Raw genomic sequence first — 25,958 nt, 5'->3', positions numbered from 1 at the left:
AATGAAGATCATGGCATCCGGTCCCATCACTTCATGGGAAATAGATGGGGAAACAGTAGAAACAGTGTGAGACTTTATATTTGGGGGCTCCAAAATCCCTTCAGATGGTGATTGCAGCCATGAAACTGAAAGACGCTTACTCCTTGGAAGGAAAGTTTGACCAACCTAGAAAGCATATTCAAAAGCAGAGACATTACTTTGCCAACAAAGGTTCGTCTAGTCAAGGTTATGGTTTTTCCTGTGGTCATGTATGGATAGGACAGTTGGACTATGAAGAAGGCTGAGCACTGAAGAATTGATGCTTTTGAACTGTGGTATTGGAGAAGCCTCTTGAGAGTCCCTTGGACTGCAAGAAGATCCAACCAGTCCATTCTGAAGGAGATCAGCCCTGGGATATCTTTGGAAGAAATGATGCTAAAGCTCAACCTCCAGCACTTTGGCCACCTCAGGCGAAGAGTTGACTCATTGGAAAAGACTGATGCTCGGGGCAGGAGGAGAAGGGGACGACAGAGGATGAGATGGCTGGATGGCATCACTGACTCGATGGACATGCTGCTGCTAAGTCACTTCAGTGATGTCCGAGTCTGTGTGACCCCATAGATGGCAGCCCACAAGGCTCCCCCGTCCCTGGGATTCTCCAGGCAAGAACAATGGAGTGGGCTGCCATTTCCTTCTCCAGTGCATGAAAGTCAAAAGTTAACGTGAAGTCATTCAGGCTTCTTGGACTCTTAGGGACCCCATGGACTGCAGCCAACAAGGCTCCTCTGTCCATGGGATTTTCCAGGCAAGAGTACTGGAGTGGGGTGCCATTGCCTTCTCCACGATGGACTTGAATCTGGGTGAACTCCAGGATTTGGTGATGGACAGCAAGGCATGGCGTGCTCTGATTCATGGGGTCACAAAGAGTCCGACACGACTGAGCAACTGAACTGAACTACCCAGAAGGGCTCTCCGTGGAGGATCTACCCAAGCCCCTGCTCTCTCTGAGAAGCAGCTACGACCTCTCTCCCCATCACGCCCATGACTGTACTCAGGATATTTCCAGCCCCTGTACATAAGGACCAGCTGATTTTCATCATTACCCGTCCTTGAGTGCCTGTCCATTCTTCACAACCCTATGCTTGTTTGAGATATAGGGGAGTGAAGACTGAGAAAAGCAGCATCTTTACTTTCTCTCTTCTCCAAATATGTACTTCTTTCCCTCTGCACAGTGTCTGTGGTCACACTGTGATGAGAGAATGAATGAAATCGTCCCAAGGATGGTAGAGGCACAGATGACTCAAGGGTCATTATGACAACAAGGCAGGCAGCTCAAGGACTCCTGTGACTACATGCAAGCCACTCATCCAGAGGTCACCACAAAGGATGTTTTGTGAGCATTACTCTACCTGGACAGTCCATTACTCTACCTAGACAACACCTAGGTGAACTCAACCTATCTGGGCACGCAGTGCACGCAGGAGGACTTGCAGGAAGACAACTTGCCCTTTCACCCTAACATTCACACATACTGCTTCACATCATGCATATTCTGATGCTACAACAAACATATATCCAACCACCATCAAAACATTGTTCCTCTGTCCTCCACCCTGCAAGTCCTCTCCTTGACGATATCTTCAGCTGGTCTACACATTATCTAGAGATATCGGCGAACACAGGTAAATGCACAACAATCACGATGAATGTGATTCTAGTAGCATTAATTTCCCCATTCTCTAAATTACACATAGTCACGTTTTCAGATGTGGAGTACTGAGATCATAATTGAGGTATGTTTGTCACCTAGGTGGCTTCCTGGCCCTCCTGATGTCTTGGATTAATATCAGGTGGAGCCCCACACATGCATCCATTGTCCATGGCCTACCAGTCATGGTGATATCATTGCACATTACTCTACTCAGGAAGCCTCTGATTACAGGTTCTTTAAGTCGTGAATACACCCAAGATTCAACCATGAATCTAGAAAAAGTTGACCACGACTATCAAACCTGGATCACCCCTCTCACAGGATCTCATGACCTGACCTAAGTGTATCTGTACCAGGGTGAGATAGCTTGGATAAAAGCTCACTCTGTTTAGTTCCTTTTCTACTAGGAAGTGCGATTCCATTATCTAACCTGTAGGTGCTGAAACTATTAGGAATACTCAAGCACTGGAAGCACCCTCAAAAGGCCTACAAAATGGCTGGCTCCCTGGACCCACAAGATATCTTGGGAAGCAGCCCAGAGAGCCATGCAGCTCCAAAACTAGAACTGCGCCAAGGTCACGCCAAAATCATGTTTCCAGTGAGGCTCATTCTACAAAGGCAGGGAATGTTTAGTTGAGGTATACATGATCTGTTCTTCTCTAGGCAGGGCACTGCAAACAGCACAGATCTCAAGTATGGATTAACCCAAGTCTCCAGGCAGTCTTACAGGCAATTATCATCAATCCGCCCACTGCATTCTATAGGCTGCTCGCAATATAGATGCAGACCCCTAGAGAAGATTCACCTACTTATTGTAACATGATCCCCTCCTTCAATAGGTATCCATCATCCACGACTCTATGGCTTCTTGATATGTATGAATTCTCAGAGAGAGAAGCCCTCTTGTATTACTCACTTCTCCTCTTAGGTATCATCTTGACTTTTATAAAATATTTGTGTTCACATAGTGCGGATAGGACAGTTGAAATAATCCTGAGGATGCGTCAGCCAAAGACGACTCCCCAGATTATTATGGTATAAAGGCAGACAACAGAGTGAAACCTACTAATCCATTCACATCTCTGGTCCAGATCCACCACAAATGACGATCTTGTGAGCCTTACCATACCCATTCAAGGCACAGTACACCAATTGTACATGAACTGCACCTGAATGGGCAGGGCACTGCACACAGCAGAGCTTCCGGGTAGAAGACTGCCCTTTCACCTTCACACCCACACATAACTTTGCTCATCATATCCCGATGCTGCAACAAATTTTTACCAGTCTCTTTTGACATCATGGACAGACTGACATCCAACATGCACCTCCTCTTCTCGAGAATCGCTTTAGCTGGTTGACATGTATCTGGAGAAATATGGGAATATAGGGTAAATGATCAGCAAGCAAGGTGAAGGTGATTCCAGTAGCATTTACCTTCCATTCTCTACATTATACGTGTTCACATTTTCAGATCTGAATAACTGGGATCAAAATCTAGGTAAATTGTGACAGGTCTGTGGCTTCCAGAACTACCCATTACATTGGAATAATATCACCTGGAGCGGCACACCATTTCAAATTACAAGGCCTCGAGGAATGGTGATGCACTTACGTATTCTCCTACCCAGTAAGGCTGTGTTCACACTTCTTTAAGTGAGAACAACACCCAACATTGAGTCCTGGAACTAGAAAGTTGACCCATGGCCCAGCAACATGGTTTGCACCTCTCTCAGGGTCTCTTTCTGTGTTCTATGCATAAATGCACAAGGATGAGGTACCATGGGTAAAAACTGACTCCCTTTAGTTTTTCTCCCTCCTTTCATTTTTCTAATATGTTGTGTGCTTCCATTTTCTAAATCATAGCTCCTCATGCTATCGGGACTATTTCAGTATTCAAAGGCTTCTCAAAATGCAGGGATCCACGTGGCTCCACAGAACCTCATGACATCATGGCAAGCACACAAGGCACACATCAGCTCCACCACTAGAAATCAGAGACTTATGAAATCACACAGAAGATTCCTGAGACCGGGGAAATGCCAGTGTCTTTATGGCTTTACCATAGGAGAAACAAACACACTTGGATCTCCACCATTATACTGCATACAAAGCTCAGCATGGTGTATCCTATTGAGCATTTTCGACCGAAACACGCACTGGTGCCATGAAACAGAAGAGAGCAGCTGCTGTTTTATAGGGAACTCTACCCAGAAGCTCCTCTAGGCCCTCCTGTGCCCACACAGCCTCGGCTCCTTGGACGTGTGGTTGCTCCTCCCGGGAGCCGCCCCTGGCCTCGGGCTTGGGGGCCTGGGGTAGCTCCTTCCGGCATCCGGCCCTGACCTCGGACGCGGGGTAACTCCTCTCGTCGCCCCCCCTGACTTCGGTCGCGGGGGAACGCCTCGCGGCTGGCCCCTGACCTCCGAAGAGGGGTAGCTCCTCTCGGCCATTCCGGTGACGACGCAGCCTGGCACTCTCGGCCTCTCTTCCTGACGTCAGACGTCAGTTAACTCCTCTTGGCCGCCGCCCTTCCGGCATGCTGTCTTCTCAGCATCTGCCCTTTGACCTCTGACGTGCAGTAGCTCCTTATGGCCGGGCTTAGTGTGCCAGGCACAGCCGCCTGCGCTTAGTGCGCCAGTTCCTCAGCAGTGGCCACAGGACTGGAGAAGGTCAGTTTTCATTCCAATCTCAAAGATACGCAATTCCAAAGAATGCTCAAACTACCGCACAATTGAACTCATCTCACAGGCTAGTAAATTAATGCTCAAAATTCACCAAGCCAGGCTTCAGCAATATAAGAACCGAGAACTTCTGATGTTCAAGCTGGTTTTAGAAAAGGAAGAGGAACCAGGGATGCAACTGCCAACATCTGCTGGATCACGGAAAAAGCAAGAGAGTTCCAGAAGAACATCTATTTCTGTTTTGACTATGCAAAGCCTTTGACAGTGTGGATCACAATAAACTGTGGAAAATTCTAAAGGGAGGGGAATACCAGACCACCTGACCTGCCTCTTGAGAAATGTGTATGCAGGTCAAGAAGCAGCTGTTAGAACTAGACATGGTACAACAGACTGGTTCCAAATAGGAAAAGGAGTACGTCAAGGCTGTATATTGTCACCCTGCTTATTTAAATTCTATGCAGAATACATCATGAGAAACACTGGACTGGAAGAAGCACATGCTGCAATCAAGATTGCCGGGAGAAATATCAATAACCTCAGACAGGCAGATGACACCACCCTTATGGCAGAAAGTAAAGAGGAACTAAAAAGCCTTTTGATGAAAGTGAAAGTGGAGAGTGAAAAAGTTGGCTTAAAGCTCAACATTCAGAAAATGAAGATCATGGCATCCGGTCCCATCACTTCATGGGAAATAGATGGGGAAACAGTAGAAACAGTGTGAGACTTTATATTTGGGGGCTCCAAAATCCCTTCAGATGGTGATTGCAGCCATGAAACTGAAAGACGCTTACTCCTTGGAAGGAAAGTTTGACCAACCTAGAAAGCATATTCAAAAGCAGAGACATTACTTTGCCAACAAAGGTTCGTCTAGTCAAGGTTATGGTTTTTCCTGTGGTCATGTATGGATAGGACAGTTGGACTATGAAGAAGGCTGAGCACTGAAGAATTGATGCTTTTGAACTGTGGTATTGGAGAAGCCTCTTGAGAGTCCCTTGGACTGCAAGAAGATCCAACCAGTCCATTCTGAAGGAGATCAGCCCTGGGATATCTTTGGAAGAAATGATGCTAAAGCTCAACCTCCAGCACTTTGGCCACCTCAGGCGAAGAGTTGACTCATTGGAAAAGACTGATGCTCGGGGCAGGAGGAGAAGGGGACGACAGAGGATGAGATGGCTGGATGGCATCACTGACTCGATGGACATGCTGCTGCTAAGTCACTTCAGTGATGTCCGAGTCTGTGTGACCCCATAGATGGCAGCCCACAAGGCTCCCCCGTCCCTGGGATTCTCCAGGCAAGAACAATGGAGTGGGCTGCCATTTCCTTCTCCAGTGCATGAAAGTCAAAAGTTAACGTGAAGTCATTCAGGCTTCTTGGACTCTTAGGGACCCCATGGACTGCAGCCAACAAGGCTCCTCTGTCCATGGGATTTTCCAGGCAAGAGTACTGGAGTGGGGTGCCATTGCCTTCTCCACGATGGACTTGAATCTGGGTGAACTCCAGGATTTGGTGATGGACAGCAAGGCATGGCGTGCTCTGATTCATGGGGTCACAAAGAGTCCGACACGACTGAGCAACTGAACTGAACTACCCAGAAGGGCTCTCCGTGGAGGATCTACCCAAGCCCCTGCTCTCTCTGAGAAGCAGCTACGACCTCTCTCCCCATCACGCCCATGACTGTACTCAGGATATTTCCAGCCCCTGTACATAAGGACCAGCTGATTTTCATCATTACCCGTCCTTGAGTGCCTGTCCATTCTTCACAACCCTATGCTTGTTTGAGATATAGGGGAGTGAAGACTGAGAAAAGCAGCATCTTTACTTTCTCTCTTCTCCAAATATGTACTTCTTTCCCTCTGCACAGTGTCTGTGGTCACACTGTGATGAGAGAATGAATGAAATCGTCCCAAGGATGGTAGAGGCACAGATGACTCAAGGGTCATTATGACAACAAGGCAGGCAGCTCAAGGACTCCTGTGACTACATGCAAGCCACTCATCCAGAGGTCACCACAAAGGATGTTTTGTGAGCATTACTCTACCTGGACAGTCCATTACTCTACCTAGACAACACCTAGGTGAACTCAACCTATCTGGGCACGCAGTGCACGCAGGAGGACTTGCAGGAAGACAACTTGCCCTTTCACCCTAACATTCACACATACTGCTTCACATCATGCATATTCTGATGCTACAACAAACATATATCCAACCACCATCAAAACATTGTTCCTCTGTCCTCCACCCTGCAAGTCCTCTCCTTGACGATATCTTCAGCTGGTCTACACATTATCTAGAGATATCGGCGAACACAGGTAAATGCACAACAATCACGATGAATGTGATTCTAGTAGCATTAATTTCCCCATTCTCTAAATTACACATAGTCACGTTTTCAGATGTGGAGTACTGAGATCATAATTGAGGTATGTTTGTCACCTAGGTGGCTTCCTGGCCCTCCTGATGTCTTGGATTAATATCAGGTGGAGCCCCACACATGCATCCATTGTCCATGGCCTACCAGTCATGGTGATATCATTGCACATTACTCTACTCAGGAAGCCTCTGATTACAGGTTCTTTAAGTCGTGAATACACCCAAGATTCAACCATGAATCTAGAAAAAGTTGACCACGACTATCAAACCTGGATCACCCCTCTCACAGGATCTCATGACCTGACCTAAGTGTATCTGTACCAGGGTGAGATAGCTTGGATAAAAGCTCACTCTGTTTAGTTCCTTTTCTACTAGGAAGTGCGATTCCATTATCTAACCTGTAGGTGCTGAAACTATTAGGAATACTCAAGCACTGGAAGCACCCTCAAAAGGCCTACAAAATGGCTGGCTCCCTGGACCCACAAGATATCTTGGGAAGCAGCCCAGAGAGCCATGCAGCTCCAAAACTAGAACTGCGCCAAGGTCACGCCAAAATCATGTTTCCAGTGAGGCTCATTCTACAAAGGCAGGGAATGTTTAGTTGAGGTATACATGATCTGTTCTTCTCTAGGCAGGGCACTGCAAACAGCACAGATCTCAAGTATGGATTAACCCAAGTCTCCAGGCAGTCTTACAGGCAATTATCATCAATCCGCCCACTGCATTCTATAGGCTGCTCGCAATATAGATGCAGACCCCTAGAGAAGATTCACCTACTTATTGTAACATGATCCCCTCCTTCAATAGGTATCCATCATCCACGACTCTATGGCTTCTTGATATGTATGAATTCCCAGAGAGAGAAGCCCTCTTGTATTACTCACTTCTCCTCTTAGGTATCATCTTGACTTTTATAAAATATTTGTGTTCACATAGTGCGGATAGGACAGTTGAAATAATCCTGAGGATGCGTCAGCCAAAGACGACTCCCCAGATTATTATGGTATAAAGGCAGACAACAGAGTGAAACCTACTAATCCATTCACATCTCTGGTCCAGATCCACCACAAATGACGATCTTGTGAGCCTTACCATACCCATTCAAGGCACAGTACACCAATTGTACATGAACTGCACCTGAATGGGCAGGGCACTGCACACAGCAGAGCTTCCGGGTAGAAGACTGCCCTTTCACCTTCACACCCACACATAACTTTGCTCATCATATCCCGATGCTGCAACAAATTTTTACCAGTCTCTTTTGACATCATGGACAGACTGACATCCAACATGCACCTCCTCTTCTCGAGAATCGCTTTAGCTGGTTGACATGTATCTGGAGAAATATGGGAATATAGGGTAAATGATCAGCAAGCAAGGTGAAGGTGATTCCAGTAGCATTTACCTTCCATTCTCTACATTATACGTGTTCACATTTTCAGATCTGAATAACTGGGATCAAAATCTAGGTAAATTGTGACAGGTCTGTGGCTTCCAGAACTACCCATTACATTGGAATAATATCACCTGGAGCGGCACACCATTTCAAATTACAAGGCCTCGAGGAATGGTGATGCACTTACGTATTCTCCTACCCAGTAAGGCTGTGTTCACACTTCTTTAAGTGAGAACAACACCCAACATTGAGTCCTGGAACTAGAAAGTTGACCCATGGCCCAGCAACATGGTTTGCACCTCTCTCAGGGTCTCTTTCTGTGTTCTATGCATAAATGCACAAGGATGAGGTACCATGGGTAAAAACTGACTCCCTTTAGTTTTTCTCCCTCCTTTCATTTTTCTAATATGTTGTGTGCTTCCATTTTCTAAATCATAGCTCCTCATGCTATCGGGACTATTTCAGTATTCAAAGGCTTCTCAAAATGCAGGGATCCACGTGGCTCCACAGAACCTCATGACATCATGGCAAGCACACAAGGCACACATCAGCTCCACCACTAGAAATCAGAGACTTATGAAATCACACAGAAGATTCCTGAGACCGGGGAAATGCCAGTGTCTTTATGGCTTTACCATAGGAGAAACAAACACACTTGGATCTCCACCATTATACTGCATACAAAGCTCAGCATGGTGTATCCTATTGAGCATTTTCGACCGAAACACGCACTGGTGCCATGAAACAGAAGAGAGCAGCTGCTGTTTTATAGGGAACTCTACCCAGAAGCTCCTCTAGGCCCTCCTGTGCCCACACAGCCTCGGCTCCTTGGACGTGTGGTTGCTCCTCCCGGGAGCCGCCCCTGGCCTCGGGCTTGGGGGCCTGGGGTAGCTCCTTCCGGCATCCGGCCCTGACCTCGGACGCGGGGTAACTCCTCTCGTCGCCCCCCCTGACTTCGGTCGCGGGGGAACGCCTCGCGGCTGGCCCCTGACCTCCGAAGAGGGGTAGCTCCTCTCGGCCATTCCGGTGACGACGCAGCCTGGCACTCTCGGCCTCTCTTCCTGACGTCAGACGTCAGTTAACTCCTCTTGGCCGCCGCCCTTCCGGCATGCTGTCTTCTCAGCATCTGCCCTTTGACCTCTGACGTGCAGTAGCTCCTTATGGCCGGGCTTAGTGTGCCAGGCACAGCCGCCTGCGCTTAGTGCGCCAGTTCCTCAGCAGTGGCCACAGGACTGGAGAAGGTCAGTTTTCATTCCAATCTCAAAGATACGCAATTCCAAAGAATGCTCAAACTACCGCACAATTGAACTCATCTCACAGGCTAGTAAATTAATGCTCAAAATTCACCAAGCCAGGCTTCAGCAATATAAGAACCGAGAACTTCTGATGTTCAAGCTGGTTTTAGAAAAGGAAGAGGAACCAGGGATGCAACTGCCAACATCTGCTGGATCACGGAAAAAGCAAGAGAGTTCCAGAAGAACATCTATTTCTGTTTTGACTATGCAAAGCCTTTGACAGTGTGGATCACAATAAACTGTGGAAAATTCTAAAGGGAGGGGAATACCAGACCACCTGACCTGCCTCTTGAGAAATGTGTATGCAGGTCAAGAAGCAGCTGTTAGAACTAGACATGGTACAACAGACTGGTTCCAAATAGGAAAAGGAGTACGTCAAGGCTGTATATTGTCACCCTGCTTATTTAAATTCTATGCAGAATACATCATGAGAAACACTGGACTGGAAGAAGCACATGCTGCAATCAAGATTGCCGGGAGAAATATCAATAACCTCAGACAGGCAGATGACACCACCCTTATGGCAGAAAGTAAAGAGGAACTAAAAAGCCTTTTGATGAAAGTGAAAGTGGAGAGTGAAAAAGTTGGCTTAAAGCTCAACATTCAGAAAATGAAGATCATGGCATCCGGTCCCATCACTTCATGGGAAATAGATGGGGAAACAGTAGAAACAGTGTGAGACTTTATATTTGGGGGCTCCAAAATCCCTTCAGATGGTGATTGCAGCCATGAAACTGAAAGACGCTTACTCCTTGGAAGGAAAGTTTGACCAACCTAGAAAGCATATTCAAAAGCAGAGACATTACTTTGCCAACAAAGGTTCGTCTAGTCAAGGTTATGGTTTTTCCTGTGGTCATGTATGGATAGGACAGTTGGACTATGAAGAAGGCTGAGCACTGAAGAATTGATGCTTTTGAACTGTGGTATTGGAGAAGCCTCTTGAGAGTCCCTTGGACTGCAAGAAGATCCAACCAGTCCATTCTGAAGGAGATCAGCCCTGGGATATCTTTGGAAGAAATGATGCTAAAGCTCAACCTCCAGCACTTTGGCCACCTCAGGCGAAGAGTTGACTCATTGGAAAAGACTGATGCTCGGGGCAGGAGGAGAAGGGGACGACAGAGGATGAGATGGCTGGATGGCATCACTGACTCGATGGACATGCTGCTGCTAAGTCACTTCAGTGATGTCCGAGTCTGTGTGACCCCATAGATGGCAGCCCACAAGGCTCCCCCGTCCCTGGGATTCTCCAGGCAAGAACAATGGAGTGGGCTGCCATTTCCTTCTCCAGTGCATGAAAGTCAAAAGTTAACGTGAAGTCATTCAGGCTTCTTGGACTCTTAGGGACCCCATGGACTGCAGCCAACAAGGCTCCTCTGTCCATGGGATTTTCCAGGCAAGAGTACTGGAGTGGGGTGCCATTGCCTTCTCCACGATGGACTTGAATCTGGGTGAACTCCAGGATTTGGTGATGGACAGCAAGGCATGGCGTGCTCTGATTCATGGGGTCACAAAGAGTCCGACACGACTGAGCAACTGAACTGAACTACCCAGAAGGGCTCTCCGTGGAGGATCTACCCAAGCCCCTGCTCTCTCTGAGAAGCAGCTACGACCTCTCTCCCCATCACGCCCATGACTGTACTCAGGATATTTCCAGCCCCTGTACATAAGGACCAGCTGATTTTCATCATTACCCGTCCTTGAGTGCCTGTCCATTCTTCACAACCCTATGCTTGTTTGAGATATAGGGGAGTGAAGACTGAGAAAAGCAGCATCTTTACTTTCTCTCTTCTCCAAATATGTACTTCTTTCCCTCTGCACAGTGTCTGTGGTCACACTGTGATGAGAGAATGAATGAAATCGTCCCAAGGATGGTAGAGGCACAGATGACTCAAGGGTCATTATGACAACAAGGCAGGCAGCTCAAGGACTCCTGTGACTACATGCAAGCCACTCATCCAGAGGTCACCACAAAGGATGTTTTGTGAGCATTACTCTACCTGGACAGTCCATTACTCTACCTAGACAACACCTAGGTGAACTCAACCTATCTGGGCACGCAGTGCACGCAGGAGGACTTGCAGGAAGACAACTTGCCCTTTCACCCTAACATTCACACATACTGCTTCACATCATGCATATTCTGATGCTACAACAAACATATATCCAACCACCATCAAAACATTGTTCCTCTGTCCTCCACCCTGCAAGTCCTCTCCTTGACGATATCTTCAGCTGGTCTACACATTATCTAGAGATATCGGCGAACACAGGTAAATGCACAACAATCACGATGAATGTGATTCTAGTAGCATTAATTTCCCCATTCTCTAAATTACACATAGTCACGTTTTCAGATGTGGAGTACTGAGATCATAATTGAGGTATGTTTGTCACCTAGGTGGCTTCCTGGCCCTCCTGATGTCTTGGATTAATATCAGGTGGAGCCCCACACATGCATCCATTGTCCATGGCCTACCAGTCATGGTGATATCATTGCACATTACTCTACTCAGGAAGCCTCTGATTACAGGTTCTTTAAGTCGTGAATACACCCAAGATTCAACCATGAATCTAGAAAAAGTTGACCACGACTATCAAACCTGGATCACCCCTCTCACAGGATCTCATGACCTGACCTAAGTGTATCTGTACCAGGGTGAGATAGCTTGGATAAAAGCTCACTCTGTTTAGTTCCTTTTCTACTAGGAAGTGCGATTCCATTATCTAACCTGTAGGTGCTGAAACTATTAGGAATACTCAAGCACTGGAAGCACCCTCAAAAGGCCTACAAAATGGCTGGCTCCCTGGACCCACAAGATATCTTGGGAAGCAGCCCAGAGAGCCATGCAGCTCCAAAACTAGAACTGCGCCAAGGTCACGCCAAAATCATGTTTCCAGTGAGGCTCATTCTACAAAGGCAGGGAATGTTTAGTTGAGGTATACATGATCTGTTCTTCTCTAGGCAGGGCACTGCAAACAGCACAGATCTCAAGTATGGATTAACCCAAGTCTCCAGGCAGTCTTACAGGCAATTATCATCAATCCGCCCACTGCATTCTATAGGCTGCTCGCAATATAGATGCAGACCCCTAGAGAAGATTCACCTACTTATTGTAACATGATCCCCTCCTTCAATAGGTATCCATCATCCACGACTCTATGGCTTCTTGATATGTATGAATTCCCAGAGAGAGAAGCCCTCTTGTATTACTCACTTCTCCTCTTAGGTATCATCTTGACTTTTATAAAATATTTGTGTTCACATAGTGCGGATAGGACAGTTGAAATAATCCTGAGGATGCGTCAGCCAAAGACGACTCCCCAGATTATTATGGTATAAAGGCAGACAACAGAGTGAAACCTACTAATCCATTCACATCTCTGGTCCAGATCCACCACAAATGACGATCTTGTGAGCCTTACCATACCCATTCAAGGCACAGTACACCAATTGTACATGAACTGCACCTGAATGGGCAGGGCACTGCACACAGCAGAGCTTCCGGGTAGAAGACTGCCCTTTCACCTTCACACCCACACATAACTTTGCTCATCATATCCCGATGCTGCAACAAATTTTTACCAGTCTCTTTTGACATCATGGACAGACTGACATCCAACATGCACCTCCTCTTCTCGAGAATCGCTTTAGCTGGTTGACATGTATCTGGAGAAATATGGGAATATAGGGTAAATGATCAGCAAGCAAGGTGAAGGTGATTCCAGTAGCATTTACCTTCCATTCTCTACATTATACGTGTTCACATTTTCAGATCTGAATAACTGGGATCAAAATCTAGGTAAATTGTGACAGGTCTGTGGCTTCCAGAACTACCCATTACATTGGAATAATATCACCTGGAGCGGCACACCATTTCAAATTACAAGGCCTCGAGGAATGGTGATGCGCTTACGTATTCTCCTACCCAGTAAGGCTGTGTTCACACTTCTTTAAGTGAGAACAACACCCAACATTGAGTCCTGGAACTAGAAAGTTGACCCATGGCCCAGCAACATGGTTTGCACCTCTCTCAGGGTCTCTTTCTGTGTTCTATGCATAAATGCACAAGGATGAGGTACCATGGGTAAAAACTGACTCCCTTTAGTTTTTCTCCCTCCTTTCATTTTTCTAATATGTTGTGTGCTTCCATTTTCTAAATCATAGCTCCTCATGCTATCGGGACTATTTCAGTATTCAAAGGCTTCTCAAAATGCAGGGATCCACGTGGCTCCACAGAACCTCATGACATCATGGCAAGCACACAAGGCACACATCAGCTCCACCACTAGAAATCAGAGACTTATGAAATCACACAGAAGATTCCTGAGACCGGGGAAATGCCAGTGCCTTTATGGCTTTACCATAGGAGAAACAAACACACTTGGATCTCCACCATTATACTGCATACAAAGCTCAGCATGGTGTATCCTATTGAGCATTTTCGACCGAAACACGCACTGGTGCCATGAAACAGAAGAGAGCAGCTGCTGTTTTATAGGGAACTCTACCCAGAAGCTCCTCTAGGCCCTCCTGTGCCCACACAGCCTCGGCTCCTTGGACGTGTGGTTGCTCCTCCCGGGAGCCGCCCCTGGCCTCGGGCTTGGGGGCCTGGGGTAGCTCCTTCCGGCATCCGGCCCTGACCTCGGACGCGGGGTAACTCCTCTCGGCCGCCCCACCTGACCTCGGACGTGGGGAAACACAAATCGGCCGCACCCCCTGACCTCAGAAGTGAGGTAGCTCTCTCCTCCCAGACCCTGACTTTGGACGCGGGGTAACTCCTCTCGTCGCCCCACCTGACTTCGGTCGCGGGGGAACGCCTCGCGGCTGGCCCCTGACCTCCGAAGAGGGGTAGCTCCTCTCGGCCATTCCGGTGACGACGCAGCCTGGCACTCTCGGCCTCTCTTCCTGACGTCAGACGTCGGTTAACTCCTCTTGGCCGCCGCCCTTCCGGCATGCTGTCTTCTCAGCATCTGCCCTTTGACCTCTGACGTGCAGTAGCTCCTTATGGCCGGGCTTAGTGTGCCAGGCACAGCCGCCTGCGCTTAGTGCGCCAGTTCCTCAGCAGTGGCCACAGGACTGGAGAAGGTCAGTTTTCATTCCAATCTCAAAGATACGCAATTCCAAAGAATGCTCAAACTACCGCACAATTGAACTCATCTCACAGGCTAGTAAATTAATGCTCAAAATTCACCAAGCCAGGCTTCAGCAATATAAGAACCGAGAACTTCTGATGTTCAAGCTGGTTTTAGAAAAGGAAGAGGAACCAGGGATGCAACTGCCAACATCTGCTGGATCACGGAAAAAGCAAGAGAGTTCCAGAAGAACATCTATTTCTGTTTTGACTATGCAAAGCCTTTGACAGTGTGGATCACAATAAACTGTGGAAAATTCTAAAGGGAGGGGAATACCAGACCACCTGACCTGCCTCTTGAGAAATGTGTATGCAGGTCAAGAAGCAGCTGTTAGAACTAGACATGGTACAACAGACTGGTTCCAAATAGGAAAAGGAGTACGTCAAGGCTGTATATTGTCACCCTGCTTATTTAAATTCTATGCAGAATACATCATGAGAAACACTGGACTGGAAGAAGCACACGCTGCAATCAAGATTGCCGGGAGAAATATCAATAACCTCAGACAGGCAGATGACACCACCCTTATGGCAGAAAGTAAAGAGGAACTAAAAAGCCTTTTGATGAAAGTGAAAGTGGAGAGTGAAAAAGTTGGCTTAAAGCTCAACATTCAGAAAATGAAGATCATGGCATCCGGTCCCATCACTTCATGGGAAATAGATGGGGAAACAGTAGAAACAGTGTGAGACTTTATATTTGGGGGCTCCAAAATCCCTTCAGATGGTGATTGCAGCCATGAAACTGAAAGACGCTTACTCCTTGGAAGGAAAGTTTGGCCAACCTAGAAAGCATATTCAAAAGCAGAGACATTACTTTGCCAACAAAGGTTCGTCTAGTCAAGGTTATGGTTTTTCCTGTGGTCAGGTATGGATAGGACAGTTGGACTATGAAGAAGGCTGAGCACTGAAGAATTGATGCTTTTGAACTGTGGTATTGGAGAAGCCTCTTGAGAGTCCCTTGGACTGCAAGAAGATCCAACCAGTCCATTCTGAAGGAGATCAGCCCTGGGATATCTTTGGAAGAAATGATGCTAAAGCTCAACCTCCAGCACTTTGGCCACCTCAGGCGAAGAGTTGACTCATTGGAAAAGACTGATGCTCGGGGCAGGAGGAGAAGGGGACGACAGAGGATGAGATGGCTGGATGGCATCACTGACTCGATGGACATGCTGCTGCTAAGTCACTTCAGTGATGTCCGAGTCTGTGTGACCCCATAGATGGCAGCCCACAAGGCTCCCCCGTCCCTGGGATTCTCCAGGCAAGAACAATGGAGTGGGCTGCCATTTCCTTCTCCAGTGCATGAAAGTCAAAAGTTAACGTGAAGTCATTCAGGCTTCTTGGACTCTTAGGGACCCCATGGACTGCAGCCAACAAGGCTCCTCTGTCCATGGGATTTTCCAGGCAAGAGTACTGGAGTGGGGTGCCATTGCCTTCTCCACGATGGACTTGAATCTGGGTGAACTCCAGGATTTGGTGATGGACAGCAAGGCATGGCGTGCTCTGATTCATGGGGTCACAAAGAGTCCGACACGACTGAGCAACTGAACTGAACTACCCAGAAGGGCTCTCCGTGGAGGATCTACCCAAGCCCCTGCTCTCTCTGAGAAGCAGCTACGACCTCTCTCCCCATCACGCCCATGACTGTACTCAGGATATTTCCAGCCCCTGTACATAAGGACCAGCTGATTTTCATCATTACCCGTCCTTGAGTGCCTGTCCATTCTTCACAACCCTATGCTTGTTTGAGATATAGGGGAGTGAAGACTGAGAAAAGCAGCATCTTTACTTTCTCTCTTCTCCAAATATGTACTTCTTTCCCTCTGCACAGTGTCTGTGGTCACACTGTGATGAGAGAATGAATGAAATCGTCCCAAGGATGGTAGAGGCACAGATGACTCAAGGGTCATTATGACAACAAGGCAGGCAGCTCAAGGACTCCTGTGACTACATGCAAGCCACTCATCCAGAGGTCACCACAAAGGATGTTTTGTGAGCATTACTCTACCTGGACAGTCCATTACTCTACCTAGACAACACCTAGGTGAACTCAACCTATCTGGGCACGCAGTGCACGCAGGAGGACTTGCAGGAAGACAACTTGCCCTTTCACCCTAACATTCACACATACTGCTTCACATCATGCATATTCTGATGCTACAACAAACATATATCCAACCACCATCAAAACATTGTTCCTCTGTCCTCCACCCTGCAAGTCCTCTCCTTGACGATATCTTCAGCTGGTCTACACATTATCTAGAGATATCGGCGAACACAGGTAAATGCACAACAATCACGATGAATGTGATTCTAGTAGCATTAATTTCCCCATTCTCTAAATTACACATAGTCACGTTTTCAGATGTGGAGTACTGAGATCATAATTGAGGTATGTTTGTCACCTAGGTGGCTTCCTGGCCCTCCTGATGTCTTGGATTAATATCAGGTGGAGCCCCACACATGCATCCATTGTCCATGGCCTACCAGTCATGGTGATATCATTGCACATTACTCTACTCAGGAAGCCTCTGATTACAGGTTCTTTAAGTCGTGAATACACCCAAGATTCAACCATGAATCTAGAAAAAGTTGACCACGACTATCAAACCTGGATCACCCCTCTCACAGGATCTCATGACCTGACCTAAGTGTATCTGTACCAGGGTGAGATAGCTTGGATAAAAGCTCACTCTGTTTAGTTCCTTTTCTACTAGGAAGTGCGATTCCATTATCTAACCTGTAGGTGCTGAAACTATTAGGAATACTCAAGCACTGGAAGCACCCTCAAAAGGCCTACAAAATGGCTGGCTCCCTGGACCCACAAGATATCTTGGGAAGCAGCCCAGAGAGCCATGCAGCTCCAAAACTAGAACTGCGCCAAGGTCACGCCAAAATCATGTTTCCAGTGAGGCTCATTCTACAAAGGCAGGGAATGTTTAGTTGAGGTATACATGATCTGTTCTTCTCTAGGCAGGGCACTGCAAACAGCACAGATCTCAAGTATGGATTAACCCAAGTCTCCAGGCAGTCTTACAGGCAATTATCATCAATCCGCCCACTGCATTCTATAGGCTGCTCGCAATATAGATGCAGACCCCTAGAGAAGATTCACCTACTTATTGTAACATGATCCCCTCCTTCAATAGGTATCCATCATCCACGACTCTATGGCTTCTTGATATGTATGAATTCCCAGAGAGAGAAGCCCTCTTGTATTACTCACTTCTCCTCTTAGGTATCATCTTGACTTTTATAAAATATTTGTGTTCACATAGTGCGGATAGGACAGTTGAAATAATCCTGAGGATGCGTCAGCCAAAGACGACTCCCCAGATTATTATGGTATAAAGGCAGACAACAGAGTGAAACCTACTAATCCATTCACATCTCTGGTCCAGATCCACCACAAATGACGATCTTGTGAGCCTTACCATACCCATTCAAGGCACAGTACACCAATTGTACATGAACTGCACCTGAATGGGCAGGGCACTGCACACAGCAGAGCTTCCGGGTAGAAGACTGCCCTTTCACCTTCACACCCACACATAACTTTGCTCATCATATCCCGATGCTGCAACAAATTTTTACCAGTCTCTTTTGACATCATGGACAGACTGACATCCAACATGCACCTCCTCTTCTCGAGAATCGCTTTAGCTGGTTGACATGTATCTGGAGAAATATGGGAATATAGGGTAAATGATCAGCAAGCAAGGTGAAGGTGATTCCAGTAGCATTTACCTTCCATTCTCTACATTATACGTGTTCACATTTTCAGATCTGAATAACTGGGATCAAAATCTAGGTAAATTGTGACAGGTCTGTGGCTTCCAGAACTACCCATTACATTGGAATAATATCACCTGGAGCGGCACACCATTTCAAATTACAAGGCCTCGAGGAATGGTGATGCGCTTACGTATTCTCCTACCCAGTAAGGCTGTGTTCACACTTCTTTAAGTGAGAACAACACCCAACATTGAGTCCTGGAACTAGAAAGTTGACCCATGGCCCAGCAACATGGTTTGCACCTCTCTCAGGGTCTCTTTCTGTGTTCTATGCATAAATGCACAAGGATGAGGTACCATGGGTAAAAACTGACTCCCTTTAGTTTTTCTCCCTCCTTTCATTTTTCTAATATGTTGTGTGCTTCCATTTTCTAAATCATAGCTCCTCATGCTATCGGGACTATTTCAGTATTCAAAGGCTTCTCAAAATGCAGGGATCCACGTGGCTCCACAGAACCTCATGACATCATGGCAAGCACACAAGGCACACATCAGCTCCACCACTAGAAATCAGAGACTTATGAAATCACACAGAAGATTCCTGAGACCGGGGAAATGCCAGTGTCTTTATGGCTTTACCATAGGAGAAACAAACACACTTGGATCTCCACCATTATACTGCATACAAAGCTCAGCATGGTGTATCCTATTGAGCATTTTCGACCGAAACACGCACTGGTGCCATGAAACAGAAGAGAGCAGCTGCTGTTTTATAGGGAACTCTACCCAGAAGCTCCTCTAGGCCCTCCTGTGCCCACACAGCCTCGGCTCCTTGGACGTGTGGTTGCTCCTCCCGGGAGCCGCCCCTGGCCTCGGGCTTGGGGGCCTGGGGTAGCTCCTTCCGGCATCCGGCCCTGACCTCGGACGCGGGGTAACTCCTCTCGGCCGCCCCACCTGACCTCGGACGTGGGGAAACACAAATCGGCCGCACCCCCTGACCTCAGAAGTGAGGTAGCTCTCTCCTCCCAGACCCTGACTTCGGACGCGGGGTAACTCCTCTCGTCGCCCCCCCTGACTTCGGTCGCGGGGGAACGCCTCGCGGCTGGCCCCTGACCTCCGAAGAGGGGTAGCTCCTCTCGGCCATTCCGGTGACGACGCAGCCTGGCACTCTCGGCCTCTCTTCCTGACGTCAGACGTCGGTTAACTCCTCTTGGCCGCCGCCCTTCCGGCATGCTGTCTTCTCAGCATCTGCCCTTTGACCTCTGACGTGCAGTAGCTCCTTATGGCCGGGCTTAGTGTGCCAGGCACAGCCGCCTGCGCTTAGTGCGCCAGTTCCTCAGCAGTGGCCACAGGACTGGAGAAGGTCAGTTTTCATTCCAATCTCAAAGATACGCAATTCCAAAGAATGCTCAAACTACCGCACAATTGAACTCATCTCACAGGCTAGTAAATTAATGCTCAAAATTCACCAAGCCAGGCTTCAGCAATATAAGAACCGAGAACTTCTGATGTTCAAGCTGGTTTTAGAAAAGGAAGAGGAACCAGGGATGCAACTGCCAACATCTGCTGGATCACGGAAAAAGCAAGAGAGTTCCAGAAGAACATCTATTTCTGTTTTGACTATGCAAAGCCTTTGACAGTGTGGATCACAATAAACTGTGGAAAATTCTAAAGGGAGGGGAATACCAGACCACCTGACCTGCCTCTTGAGAAATGTGTATGCAGGTCAAGAAGCAGCTGTTAGAACTAGACATGGTACAACAGACTGGTTCCAAATAGGAAAAGGAGTACGTCAAGGCTGTATATTGTCACCCTGCTTATTTAAATTCTATGCAGAATACATCATGAGAAACACTGGACTGGAAGAAGCACACGCTGCAATCAAGATTGCCGGGAGAAATATCAATAACCTCAGACAGGCAGATGACACCACCCTTATGGCAGAAAGTAAAGAGGAACTAAAAAGCCTTTTGATGAAAGTGAAAGTGGAGAGTGAAAAAGTTGGCTTAAAGCTCAACATTCAGAAAATGAAGATCATGGCATCCGGTCCCATCACTTCATGGGAAATAGATGGGGAAACAGTAGAAACAGTGTGAGACTTTATATTTGGGGGCTCCAAAATCCCTTCAGATGGTGATTGCAGCCATGAAACTGAAAGACGCTTACTCCTTGGAAGGAAAGTTTGGCCAACCTAGAAAGCATATTCAAAAGCAGAGACATTACTTTGCCAACAAAGGTTCGTCTAGTCAAGGTTATGGTTTTTCCTGTGGTCAGGTATGGATAGGACAGTTGGACTATGAAGAAGGCTGAGCACTGAAGAATTGATGCTTTTGAACTGTGGTATTGGAGAAGCCTCTTGAGAGTCCCTCGGACTGCAAGAAGATCCAACCAGTCCATTCTGAAGGAGATCAGCCCTGGGATATCTTTGGAAGAAATGATGCTAAAGCTCAACCTCCAGCACTTTGGCCACCTCAGGCGAAGAGTTGACTCATTGGAAAAGACTGATGCTCGGGGCAGGAGGAGAAGGGGACGACAGAGGATGAGATGGCTGGATGGCATCACTGACTCGATGGACATGCTGCTGCTAAGTCACTTCAGTGATGTCCGAGTCTGTGTGACCCCATAGATGGCAGCCCACAAGGCTCCCCCGTCCCTGGGATTCTCCAGGCAAGAACAATGGAGTGGGCTGCCATTTCCTTCTCCAGTGCATGAAAGTCAAAAGTTAACGTGAAGTCATTCAGGCTTCTTGGACTCTTAGGGACCCCATGGACTGCAGCCAACAAGGCTCCTCTGTCCATGGGATTTTCCAGGCAAGAGTACTGGAGTGGGGTGCCATTGCCTTCTCCACGATGGACTTGAATCTGGGTGAACTCCAGGATTTGGTGATGGACAGCAAGGCATGGCGTGCTCTGATTCATGGGGTCACAAAGAGTCCGACACGACTGAGCAACTGAACTGAACTACCCAGAAGGGCTCTCCGTGGAGGATCTACCCAAGCCCCTGCTCTCTCTGAGAAGCAGCTACGACCTCTCTCCCCATCACGCCCATGACTGTACTCAGGATATTTCCAGCCCCTGTACATAAGGACCAGCTGATTTTCATCATTACCCGTCCTTGAGTGCCTGTCCATTCTTCACAACCCTATGCTTGTTTGAGATATAGGGGAGTGAAGACTGAGAAAAGCAGCATCTTTACTTTCTCTCTTCTCCAAATATGTACTTCTTTCCCTCTGCACAGTGTCTGTGGTCACACTGTGATGAGAGAATGAATGAAATCGTCCCAAGGATGGTAGAGGCACAGATGACTCAAGGGTCATTATGACAACAAGGCAGGCAGCTCAAGGACTCCTGTGACTACATGCAAGCCACTCATCCAGAGGTCACCACAAAGGATGTTTTGTGAGCATTACTCTACCTGGACAGTCCATTACTCTACCTAGACAACACCTAGGTGAACTCAACCTATCTGGGCACGCAGTGCACGCAGGAGGACTTGCAGGAAGACAACTTGCCCTTTCACCCTAACATTCACACATACTGCTTCACATCATGCATATTCTGATGCTACAACAAACATATATCCAACCACCATCAAAACATTGTTCCTCTGTCCTCCACCCTGCAAGTCCTCTCCTTGACGATATCTTCAGCTGGTCTACACATTATCTAGAGATATCGGCGAACACAGGTAAATGCACAACAATCACGATGAATGTGATTCTAGTAGCATTAATTTCCCCATTCTCTAAATTACACATAGTCACGTTTTCAGATGTGGAGTACTGAGATCATAATTGAGGTATGTTTGTCACCTAGGTGGCTTCCTGGCCCTCCTGATGTCTTGGATTAATATCAGGTGGAGCCCCACACATGCATCCATTGTCCATGGCCTACCAGTCATGGTGATATCATTGCACATTACTCTACTCAGGAAGCCTCTGATTACAGGTTCTTTAAGTCGTGAATACACCCAAGATTCAACCATGAATCTAGAAAAAGTTGACCACGACTATCAAACCTGGATCACCCCTCTCACAGGATCTCATGACCTGACCTAAGTGTATCTGTACCAGGGTGAGATAGCTTGGATAAAAGCTCACTCTGTTTAGTTCCTTTTCTACTAGGAAGTGCGATTCCATTATCTAACCTGTAGGTGCTGAAACTATTAGGAATACTCAAGCACTGGAAGCACCCTCAAAAGGCCTACAAAATGGCTGGCTCCCTGGACCCACAAGATATCTTGGGAAGCAGCCCAGAGAGCCATGCAGCTCCAAAACTAGAACTGCGCCAAGGTCACGCCAAAATCATGTTTCCAGTGAGGCTCATTCTACAAAGGCAGGGAATGTTTAGTTGAGGTATACATGATCTGTTCTTCTCTAGGCAGGGCACTGCAAACAGCACAGATCTCAAGTATGGATTAACCCAAGTCTCCAGGCAGTCTTACAGGCAATTATCATCAATCCGCCCACTGCATTCTATAGGCTGCTCGCAATATAGATGCAGACCCCTAGAGAAGATTCACCTACTTATTGTAACATGATCCCCTCCTTCAATAGGTATCCATCATCCACGACTCTATGGCTTCTTGATATGTATGAATTCCCAGAGAGAGAAGCCCTCTTGTATTACTCACTTCTCCTCTTAGGTATCATCTTGACTTTTATAAAATATTTGTGTTCACATAGTGCGGATAGGACAGTTGAAATAATCCTGAGGATGCGTCAGCCAAAGACGACTCCCCAGATTATTATGGTATAAAGGCAGACAACAGAGTGAAACCTACTAATCCATTCACATCTCTGGTCCAGATCCACCACAAATGACGATCTTGTGAGCCTTACCATACCCATTCAAGGCACAGTACACCAATTGTACATGAACTGCACCTGAATGGGCAGGGCACTGCACACAGCAGAGCTTCCGGGTAGAAGACTGCCCTTTCACCTTCACACCCACACATAACTTTGCTCATCATATCCCGATGCTGCAACAAATTTTTACCAGTCTCTTTTGACATCATGGACAGACTGACATCCAACATGCACCTCCTCTTCTCGAGAATCGCTTTAGCTGGTTGACATGTATCTGGAGAAATATGGGAATATAGGGTAAATGATCAGCAAGCAAGGTGAAGGTGATTCCAGTAGCATTTACCTTCCATTCTCTACATTATACGTGTTCACATTTTCAGATCTGAATAACTGGGATCAAAATCTAGGTAAATTGTGACAGGTCTGTGGCTTCCAGAACTACCCATTACATTGGAATAATATCACCTGGAGCGGCACACCATTTCAAATTACAAGGCCTCGAGGAATGGTGATGCACTTACGTATTCTCCTACCCAGTAAGGCTGTGTTCACACTTCTTTAAGTGAGAACAACACCCAACATTGAGTCCTGGAACTAGAAAGTTGACCCATGGCCCAGCAACATGGTTTGCACCTCTCTCAGGGTCTCTTTCTGTGTTCTATGCATAAATGCACAAGGATGAGGTACCATGGGTAAAAACTGACTCCCTTTAGTTTTTCTCCCTCCTTTCATTTTTCTAATATGTTGTGTGCTTCCATTTTCTAAATCATAGCTCCTCATGCTATCGGGACTATTTCAGTATTCAAAGGCTTCTCAAAATGCAGGGATCCACGTGGCTCCACAGAACCTCATGACATCATGGCAAGCACACAAGGCACACATCAGCTCCACCACTAGAAATCAGAGACTTATGAAATCACACAGAAGATTCCTGAGACCGGGGAAATGCCAGTGTCTTTATGGCTTTACCATAGGAGAAACAAACACACTTGGATCTCCACCATTATACTGCATACAAAGCTCAGCATGGTGTATCCTATTGAGCATTTTCGACCGAAACACGCACTGGTGCCATGAAACAGAATAGAGCAGCTGCTGTTTTATAGGGAACTCTACCCAGAAGCTCCTCTAGGCCCTCCTGTGCCCACACAGCCTCGGCTCCTTGGACGTGTGGTTGCTCCTCCCGGGAGCCGCCCCTGGCCTCGGGCTTGGGGGCCTGGGGTAGCTCCTTCCGGCATCCGGCCCTGACCTCGGACGCGGGGTAACTCCTCTCGTCCCCCCACCTGACTTCGGTCGCGGGGGAACGCCTCGCGGCTGGCCCCTGACCTCCGAAGAGGGGTAGCTCCTCTCGGCCATTCCAGTGACGACGCAGCCTGGCACTCTCGGCCTCTCTTCCTGACGTCAGACGTCGGTTAACTCCTCTTGGCCGCCGCCCTTCCGGCATGCTGTCTTCTCAGCATCTGCCCTTTGACCTCTGACGTGCAGTAGCTCCTTATGGCCGGGCTTAGTGTGCCAGGCACAGCCGCCTGCGCTTAGTGCGCCAGTTCCTCAGCAGTGGCCACAGGACTGGAGAAGGTCAGTTTTCATTCCAATCTCAAAGATACGCAATTCCAAAGAATGCTCAAACTACCGCACAATTGAACTCATCTCACAGGCTAGTAAATTAATGCTCAAAATTCACCAAGCCAGGCTTCAGCAATATAAGAACCGAGAACTTCTGATGTTCAAGCTGGTTTTAGAAAAGGAAGAGGAACCAGGGATGCAACTGCCAACATCTGCTGGATCACGGAAAAAGCAAGAGAGTTCCAGAAGAACATCTATTTCTGTTTTGACTATGCAAAGCCTTTGACAGTGTGGATCACAATAAACTGTGGAAAATTCTAAAGGGAGGGGAATACCAGACCACCTGACCTGCCTCTTGAGAAATGTGTATGCAGGTCAAGAAGCAGCTGTTAGAACTAGACATGGTACAACAGACTGGTTCCAAATAGGAAAAGGAGTACGTCAAGGCTGTATATTGTCACCCTGCTTATTTAAATTCTATGCAGAATACATCATGAGAAACACTGGACTGGAAGAAGCACACGCTGCAATCAAGATTGCCGGGAGAAATATCAATAACCTCAGACAGGCAGATGACACCACCCTTATGGCAGAAAGTAAAGAGGAACTAAAAAGCCTTTTGATGAAAGTGAAAGTGGAGAGTGAAAAAGTTGGCTTAAAGCTCAACATTCAGAAAATGAAGATCATGGCATCCGGTCCCATCACTTCATGGGAAATAGATGGGGAAACAGTAGAAACAGTGTGAGACTTTATATTTGGGGGCTCCAAAATCCCTTCAGATGGTGATTGCAGCCATGAAACTGAAAGACGCTTACTCCTTGGAAGGAAAGTTTGACCAACCTAGAAAGCATATTCAAAAGCAGAGACATTACTTTGCCAACAAAGGTTCGTCTAGTCAAGGTTATGGTTTTTCCTGTGGTCATGTATGGATAGGACAGTTGGACTATGAAGAAGGCTGAGCACTGAAGAATTGATGCTTTTGAACTGTGGTATTGGAGAAGCCTCTTGAGAGTCCCTTGGACTGCAAGAAGATCCAACCAGTCCATTCTGAAGGAGATCAGCCCTGGGATATCTTTGGAAGAAATGATGCTAAAGCTCAACCTCCAGCACTTTGGCCACCTCAGGCGAAGAGTTGACTCATTGGAAAAGACTGATGCTCGGGGCAGGAGGAGAAGGGGACGACAGAGGATGAGATGGCTGGATGGCATCACTGACTCGATGGACATGCTGCTGCTAAGTCACTTCAGTGATGTCCGAGTCTGTGTGACCCCATAGATGGCAGCCCAC

The sequence above is a fragment of the Bos grunniens genome, chromosome X (genome assembly GCF_055505025.1).
Source record: "Bos grunniens cultivar Pamir isolate PY7600 chromosome X, Bosgru_T2T1.0, whole genome shotgun sequence".
Lineage (NCBI taxonomy): Eukaryota > Metazoa > Chordata > Mammalia > Artiodactyla > Bovidae > Bos > Bos grunniens.
The sequence above is the reverse complement of the archived record's forward strand: the minus strand, read 5'-3'. Positions refer to the sequence as shown.